The sequence below is a fragment of the Lolium perenne genome, chromosome 6 (genome assembly GCF_019359855.2).
Source record: "Lolium perenne isolate Kyuss_39 chromosome 6, Kyuss_2.0, whole genome shotgun sequence".
NCBI classification, from domain to species: Eukaryota; Viridiplantae; Streptophyta; class Magnoliopsida; order Poales; family Poaceae; genus Lolium; species Lolium perenne.
The window spans coordinates 83748359-83757817 of record NC_067249.2 but is presented as its reverse complement, the minus strand read 5'-3'; the positions used below and the strand labels follow the sequence as shown (position 1 = coordinate 83757817).

General features: G+C 38.2%; 1 long non-coding RNA gene across 1 annotated transcript; it reads left to right on the top strand.

The window, feature by feature from the left end:
- The first annotated feature begins 8931 nt into the window (after window positions 1-8931).
- Window positions 8932-9459, top strand: LOC127309630 (uncharacterized). Its single transcript, XR_011746512.1, has 3 exons — window positions 8932-9047; window positions 9120-9282; window positions 9419-9459. It is a non-coding gene; the product is annotated as an uncharacterized lncRNA (long non-coding RNA).

Below are 9459 nucleotides of genomic sequence, written 5' to 3'. Positions count from 1 at the left end.
AAGGAAGATATCCTACTAGAAGGGTATACCAATACTAGTAATAGGGTAAGTAAAATCTATCCAGACTTGTGAAACAACTGATAGTAAGTGATAACTATGAGTTATATGAGGTAGTATAGACCATGATGAGTCAATCATGGGAGGTAAGGAAGAGAAATAGGAATAAAATATGTCTACATACATGGTAGAGATAGTAATCATATATGATTCATCTGAGAATCATTATGTGATGGACTAGAACCTCATAATTAATTAAGAGGAGTACAATAAGAAGCCAAGTACAAAACAAGGGTGCAAGAATTGTGTTCCAAAAATATGGGAAGTGTGCCAAGCACATCATGACCATATGCTTATGGTAGAAACACTTAGAAGTATAGGAGCTATACTCCAATAGTTATGTATTTAGTTTAGCTATGTTAGAATTTATAAAGATTATGTGAGTTAGTCATTAACAAAATAGAAGTTAAATTAGTACTTCCAAAGAAAATTAGGTTAACCTTAACCATCCCAAACCACTTTGTTTCAAGTTTATCTCATTGCAATTGTGCAAGTAAGGTAAAAGTTGAGACAAATCATAGAATCCAATATATTCGTGCTAAGTATCACGATATAAACCTATATTATGTGGTGTTATATACTACACATCAGAGCCTGATGTTTAGAGACGTCTTACTCAACTATTATAATTCAGGCTTATGATGATGTGTATTATAAACACAAAGCTAAATCTTCTTGGATTTTATTGGATTTTCCTTGTTTGACTAGATCCATACATGAAGTTTAAACTTTGATATGCAAATGCATGTTGCTATATCAAGTTCTTACTTGATGTTAAAGATCTAGAGGGTAATGGTATTCGTGTGAGGAAGTGACGAATTCGGAAGATTCTGAAGACAAGATGAAGGTTCATCAAATAAAAGAAACAAAGTTGTGGGAAGTAACCACAATACTCTGAAGGAAGTACCAATTAAAACTCATGCTTTACCTCAACAGAGGAGTACTTTAGTACATAAGAAGCATGAAGGTAAGAAATCTGGTGATTATGGAGAAGCTCAAGCAGATCCATAGTCAATATAGAAGGGGGAATGCATGGGAAAATCACTCAGGATACTATATTCATAGTGTCAGCTAGTGGTTTTCTTGCAACAATAAACCCTCGAAAAAGGAAGATGACTTATGAAACCATAGCAAATATGAGAAGACCATAATTGATATCAGAAGACCACAATTGGTATAGGATAAATACTGCGAGATAAAGCAGAAGATGTCTCGTCCAATTGATCAGAACCTATAATAGAATTCATTTTTAGATATCAAATAGCCACAGTTGGTATAATAACCACAGCTGGTATCAGTTGATATTACTAATAGTCCACGATTTAATTATTTGTAACAAAAGTTTGTGAACAAATAAAAATCTTGTCAGCCAAATAGCTAGATCTATAATCAGTTAGTCGAAGGATTCACATTGGATGTCCACAACTGAGTGAATATACCACAAAGATCCTTCACGAGACCTTAGAAGAAGTACAAACCAAAAGCTAGACCTAGACCAATATTCTAACCATAAGTCCAATAGTTGGAAGAAAAAGGAGTGAAGACCATAAGAAAACTCTAAGGGGTAGAGTAAAGATTGAGTTTGATGTACAATGACTCAGTAGTTGGAGAAAGATAGAAGAAGAAGGTCTGAACTGAGAGGAAGTTCGATCTTATTTTCATAAGATTGTTGAACACTACTTTCAGAAGGATGTCAGACCAGAAGCCGAGGTTCATACCTCGAGGACGTAAGAAGTGGAGTATCACTTGTTCAAGTGAGTAGTATTTACTCAGAAGTACGAAAGCTCAAGTAGGTCAAGCATAAAGAAGCTGGACGAAGAAAACACCATAGACCAAATACAGCTCAAGAAGGCCAAAGACTGAAGTAGATTGACCATACCAAAACTAAAGTCTATTTGAATGATTCCTTTCATGGAACCTAAATAACCTAAAATAGTTAGAGGTATCAACTATAAACCATGATTGGATGGACTAAATGAGTCTAATCCATTCTTAGGAAAATAAACCATCACGACCAATTCCATAGTTAGGACCCATTAAGTACCATTACTGCAATTTTGGTAGTAAGGGAAAATCAAGACCTATTTACCAATTAGGAGTATATTATCAAATTAGTCTGTAGTTAAGACTGCCAGGACAAGAAGAAGTCCCAATCATTGAATCTTCAATGAGAAAGGAAACAAGATTATAATATTGAAAGAAATCATGGAATTGAAGTAAAAATCCATGGTTCAGAGACAAGTCATAATGGATTCCAGGAAGAATCTGGACAAGAGATGTATTCAATTATATCCAGTGAGATCACCACGGAGTTCAAGAAAAGATTTAATCTGCACAAGTCAGATCCACACTCCAAAACGTGAGAGAGATCAAACTTCGAGGACGAAGTTTAGTTTAAGGGGTAGAGACTGTAATATCCCAGGTAATGGGGTTACAAAAATAGAGGAAACAGAAGTGTGCATTGCATTCATGCATAGAAAATCTGGGGAATTTTCGCGCTTTAAAGTAAAACAGTCACAGTAACTGAAGTTTCACTTGACCTTGGTGGAATTGAAGTAGCTCATCAAGTCAAGCGCTATAAACCTCAATGTGACTTTGCTAAAACCTTGTTTTGGGTAGAGATGATTTGATCAAAGGGGTTAGATCAAATGGAACTAATAATCAACATAGCAACACTTTACCAATGATCAATTGCTCGATCTTATAAAAGATTATAATAAGGTAAGTCTTGCCATAGCATATGAATATACAACTACTTGTAAATCAAGTAACAATGAATGAAGAAACTATTCTTCACCCAGCTTTTCCATGTCTTAAACAAACCCATGATCCTACCATGAACCTCATGGTATTCATATTATTTCATTCTTGGAAACATAACAAGGAGATCCACTCTAGAAAAATATATCTTTCTCTATATCAAATAGTTAAGCATCAAACCTAGAGAGGTGAGAGTTCTATTATAATTATTAGAAAAGCAATAACAAACCTTGAGCTAAACCTTGGATATACATCCAAGTATTCAAATCATCCTCTTCATGAGGAACCCTAGAGTAATATACAAGTCTTTCCCAAATGAGAGAGAGACCACTCATACCAATATTAGATTTACCTATTTAAGAATAAAGGACAACCTGTGAACTAAAAGTATTAGGAGATTAACCATTATATCTTGGAGTGGTGAGACAACCTAGTATCACATGGAATAATAACATATCCATGAATTGATAAAGTAAGGAGGAGATTAATTCAACCAAGATAGCCAAGTGGAGTTTAGACTAGATACCTATTGAGATATGGTGAGTACACCATAAACTCTAGGATAAACCATTCCTTTATAAGAAAGCCCCAAGCTATGGTGTTACACTTAAGTAGTTAAGGAAACAATTGAATATGAGGGAGATAACTATCCATACACTTGATGATTATATCATCATTGATTAAGTAGAACCTTAACATAATATCTCAGACATTCTCCTGGGATATAAACTTTAGAGGCAACCATAGTAGTCCTATTCAAGAAGGTAAATTAGAAGTACTATAACCTAGTTGATCAAGACAATGCTTGATCATGGAAGTGAGAAACCTATTTAATGAGAGATCCTTAGGAAGCCAAACCTTGATCATTATTAAATAAGTGATGATCATAAACCCTAAAAAAACTTGAGGTATTGAGAATAAACCCTAATAGGATAAGTAGATCTCATTTCCACATGAAATTACTGGGAGATCACTAGTAAGCAACCTTAGGCTTATATCCCAACCTTAACTTGTGAACCACTTGGTGATCATAAGTAGAATCCTACCATAACCATACTTCATAAATTAAACAACCTAAGAAAACCTTAGAGTTAAACTCTATGCTTTATATGGTGAGAAACCATATACCCATATGACCAAAGTTAACTAAAAAAAGAACTATAACCAATGTAGTTACTTAAATGATAAATTGAGGTTAATAATAGAAGCCAATTGGTAGAAGATAAAACCAATTCTCAATATCATAGTAACTAGAGGAGAACATAAAATGTTAAATAAACAACCACCTTATAATGGTTAGGGGAGATTAACCCTAGCACATGCAATATGGTGTCATCCCATCTCACAACCAAGAATTAAACCTCAACCCTAGTTTATGTATCACTATGGTGATCATAATACAAACCAGGCTATAGATGAGATTCAAACCAATTGCCATTAGGTGAATCTCAGTAGAACCTTAGAAATTGCTCACAAACTATATCTTTGGTTTCAATTATGAACCAAAGATTAACCTTATACTATATTTAATAATTCAAACCCATAAGTGGTAATCAACTACTTATCATTAGAATCAAAACCAAACCCTGATGAGAGTAATACCTACTCTAAGTATTTCAAGGTGTTATTAAAATAATAGTACAAGTATTTAACTTGAAATAGAAATTAAGATAAACCTCACAAGGCCTTAACAAGCAACTGCTCCCATAAATTCATGTGTAAGTGACCAACAATCTCAAATGAGAGATCAAGTCCTTAGAGATATTTTTTAGCACATGAAATCATGCCATTTAGTCACCTACTTATTAGAACTCCATAAACAAACTTTACTTGGCAACTTAGCAATACCAAATAAAACAAGAAATATTACTAAGTAAGAAAACTACCAACTGGAAAACAATTTGAATATTCCCAAAGATAATATTCAAATTCATGTCCATAGGGGTATTGAAATTCAAATACCAATAATAATAATTAAACCAATGTTATGGTGCCACATTAAATTTGCAAATACACCACTCAAGACCTTGCAGTATCCTGAACTAATCCTTATATGTTTCAAATAAGCAAGACCTGCAAAATATAAAAGAATTCAAAATTGAATTCTAAACAGAATTATAAAACAGAAAAAGAAAATAGATAAAAGAAAAGGGGGAAAAGAGCCTTACCTGGCCGAGCAGCCCAGCAGCAGCCTACAAAGCAGTCCAGCACCACGGCCCAAGCCGCAGCCCAAGACCAGCCCAGCAACCACAGCCCAGCACAGCCCAATGTACCCCTTCATCTAAATCAGCGTGAGGACCTCGTCCTCATCTTCTCAAGCGTGCATGGACGCCAGCACGAAGGCGTGCTCTGCCTCCCCTCTCGCTGGCGACCTCTCCACGATCGGCGTCGTGACGAGGCACGTTCCTGGCGCCATATAAAGCTCCCCGAAGAACCCTAGCTCGGGATTTCCCTCTCTCTGCCAAAATTCTCTCCAACCCGAAACCCTGGCTCCGCCAGTATCCATTACCGCCGGCGATGGAGGCCTCCCCGAGCCAAGCCGTGACCACCATCGTCTCCGCCGTCCTCGACTTGCTACACCCACAGGAGGAATTGAGCCGCCGTGACCTAAATCGGCGCCGGCGACATCACCTCTCCGACGGCTGGAGCCATCGATTTCGGCGAACTAGGCCAGCTCCGACCTCGCCGTCAAGCTCTGCGTGCTCCTGGTGAGCCACTGACCCGCCTAGCCTGCATAGCTTGCTTAATTACTCGCCGTAGTGCCGCCGCCTCGTTCTCCCGTGAGCTCTGCCGCTCGGCCTCGCCGGCGAGCGAGCTCCGGCGACCATTTTGGAGCAGCGCCGCCACCATATGGTTTGCCTTGGCGTGCTGGTTCGAGTAGAGTGCGTAGCCGTCCGCGTGAGCCCCGAATCGCCGCCGTCGACGGCAACTGGCCGCCGGCCAGCAGCTTCTCCTGCCACCTCAGCACCACCAGGGCACTGACGTGGACACTGGCCCACCAGTCAGTGCCTGGGTAGAGTTTAGACCGGGTACATTTAGCTAATTCGTTTGTTTTATTTCAAATCCAATAACTGCTGAAACTTTGATAAATTGTAGAAAATCCAATATAGCTCAGAAAAATAAATATAAGATATCAAAATTCTTATAAAGATAAATCCTATCCAATAAAAATATAAAATGAAATTTTTATTTTTAATAAAAATTTAATTATTAATACCTGTTATTTAAGCCTTTAATTTTAATTCTAAATTCAATTAAAATTCAATAATTAGGAAAAAGGTAAAAAATAAATAAAAAACCAGTGAAGTAAATATAGAAAACAATAAAATTAATTTTCTTTATTTGGAATTTATTAAATCTTTATTAATAGGAATTAAACCCTGATTAATAATTATCTTGATTATTAATTGTTTAAAAATAATAAAATGCCAAATTCAATATTATTTTTATTTCAAAATTATTAATAACTTCAACTTTAAATTGAAGTTATTAATCATAGACCTATATGGTAATCAGAAAACCCTAATTCCATTTTGAATGATATTATAATCCTATCATTTCATGGGAAACTCCAAAACCCTAACTCTATTATGCACCAAACCCTAGCTCCAATAATCAATATGAAACCTAAATTACTTCTAACCTAAACCCTAGGTTAGAGCATGTGATCATGGTATCTTCTTTTCATTCATAACTCCATAGTAGCAACTAAATACATACCTATGTCCACATAAAAGGTAGAACCCCATCACTACTAATTAGTATCCCATGTGTTCATCTTAATCAAACCTAGTTCCTATCACAAAGATCTCATCTATATTTAACTCTAACTAGCATCACACCATTGTGATGAACTCCAATAGCAACCATGCTAATATTGACATCATATCCCATACACACTAAACCCTATTAGTGTGGGATAATTATTAACATCCTATTTAGGAAATCACCAACCCTGCTCATAAGGACCTATAAACCCTAGCTAGCTATCACCAGCAAGATAAACCAACCTTGACAACAACTTGTATAACGAATTGCTTAGGATACCTAGGCTTATCTTAACCTTACAAGCCCTAGGTGTTGATGAATCCAACTTTGTTGGGATCCATCTAATATTTAATCCAGCAACTACCTGAAACCATAGCCAACCATAGAAACCCAACCTAATTACCATACTTGTTCTTTATTTAAGAACATGTTCTTCAAAAGTTATTCTTTTGAATTATAATATAAGGAATCATCAACCATGTATTATAGGACTTAAAATTGACAACTGCTCTTTACTTATTATACAGCTACTATTCCTGGTTGTGTATGGTTGTTACTATTCATTTTTGCCACCTGCTTATAATTCTAAAACAACACAACCCTGAATAAGAACCTTGTTTGTGAATCACTCTAAAAGTGCAACACACCCTGGACTAATCATTACAACTCACTGATCCTAAATCATCGGGGTTAGGTCACGCTTAGAGCGATTGCATCTCATACCTATGCATTATTGCATTCTTGCCAATCTTTTAAACATCGTCCTTACCGGACGATGATGTTATTTCAGAATTTGGAGTTACTACGTATCGAAGACCTTGACTGCATAATCTTGCAGTCAAGAAAGGCAAGTTCATCGCTTGCTCATGTCATTTGAGTATTTTTACCAAATTACTTGCAAAGTACTATGTTTATCACTATTGCATAAAAAACAAAACCACTATTTTCATAACTATGAATATGACTATGTGGTGGGCAATGGAACCATGGATTGTGTTGATATGGTGGAGGTTCCATTGCAAGGGTTTATATCCCTCTAGGATTAAACAACAAATGTCGCCAGTGATTCTTGTGCCGTAATACCCGTGTTAACCATAAGATCCGGAGTGGGACGGAGTAGTCAAAAGTGTTTCCACCTCTCGTTCATCAACGGATGCGCTTACCGTAGACGGTTGTATCTTGCGGAGCAATTGGTGGGTGGGGATCCCCTTCTAATTCCCCACGGTATAGCTGTTGCTTACCGTAGACAGTTGCTGCTTGCGGAACAATTGGTGGGTGGGGATCCCCTTCTAATTCCCCACGGTAATACGGTCTATGATGGGTTGCAGCTACCGGCGAAGGAGTTTGGTTCGATCCTGCATCGTCGTCGTGGCCGGGGTCCACCCTGAAATTACGGGAATAATGGGACCGGCGAGGACCCAGGGTCGGGGCATGCAACAAAGGGTGGGTGTTCGAGGTAGCGGAGGAACATGATTGGCTAGACCTTATACCGGGCCTCACACCAAAGGAAGTGTGGACGAGAACTTAAGCTCGGTTGGCACCAAGGATAAGATCTCTTATGGGTAAAGCAACACACCTCTGCAGAGTGTAAAGAACCGTGACCTGTCACTCCCTGTTCCGGGATATGGAACTGCGAACGCGGCCGGAAAGGAGCTCCATGAAGTTCTAGTAAACCGGTGAAGGCTGACGGACATAGTTCTTCTGAATAAAAGCAACCTTTAAAGAAATGATTATGAAAACCTGCATTGGTATTAGACTTTCTGGTCTAATGCTGTAGCTAGTGCATTAAACACCTCTTTCCTATAATGAACTTGTTGAGTACGCTCGTACTCATCCCACTCTTAAATCCCCTGCTTAGATATGGAGGCCACGATGGAGGATCTACAGTGCAACTCGAAGACCGAGGAGTCAACAACTACTTCAAGAGACAGGACCATTTCAGAGGAGTCAGATACCACGTCCAACAAGGAGAAAACCTAGTTTAGCCATAGAAGGGAACTAGCTTCCTAAACCTAGCTCCTATTTAGCTAGAGTCTATTCTTAGCCTCTGTAGTTAGTTAAATACTCTACAAATAGAGTCCGTGATAAGACTAGGCTACGAGTCGTTCTTCTGGAGTTATTTGCAGATTTACCTCATTGTAAAGTAGGAGGCTGTGCTGATCTTATGTAACAGAGTCTGTATGTAATTCTATAGACATGCCTTGGACCCGCATATGTTTCTGTTGTACCACTCTGAGCGATATAATACTAGTGGAACGGTGTTTCATTGGTGTTATATCAGACTTGCATACTACACCATGCAGTGGTATGCCGGGTCACCACAGTCCCGGAGGAGGGTGACGGATGGCCACAGTAGCTCGCAGCAGGACGACGATGCATGAGGGCGCACGGAGCAGGGTGGCGCTCGCCTTGAGGAGCTCGTCCATGATCCAATACCCAGACGATGGAAAGGTCTATGCATGGTGAGCTGCTAAAAAAAGGATTGGTTCCCCTATGGTGATGTTGATCACTTCCTCTGAATGATGTTGATATAGGTCTTTTTGGTCATGTCGAACCCTTCTGTTGGATATGGAGGACGACAAGCAACTATCTTCTTGGCCTTCTTGTGGTTTATTGAATAGCAGCGTCACTGCATCGAGTGACCGCCATTACCTCCGTCATGAACTTGGATTGGCAGCTGGTCATACTCTATTTGAGGTGAGAATGTTGACATCTAATATCATAGTAATTTTCAAATCTGTACCAATAATACTTAGGCAATACAATGATTACTAATTTTTTCCCTTTTTACATTTGTTATGTGTATTCTGACTTCTTTATTTTGCTGATGTAGTTCAAATATTCTGCTTATGATGCAGTGAGATAATATGCCAG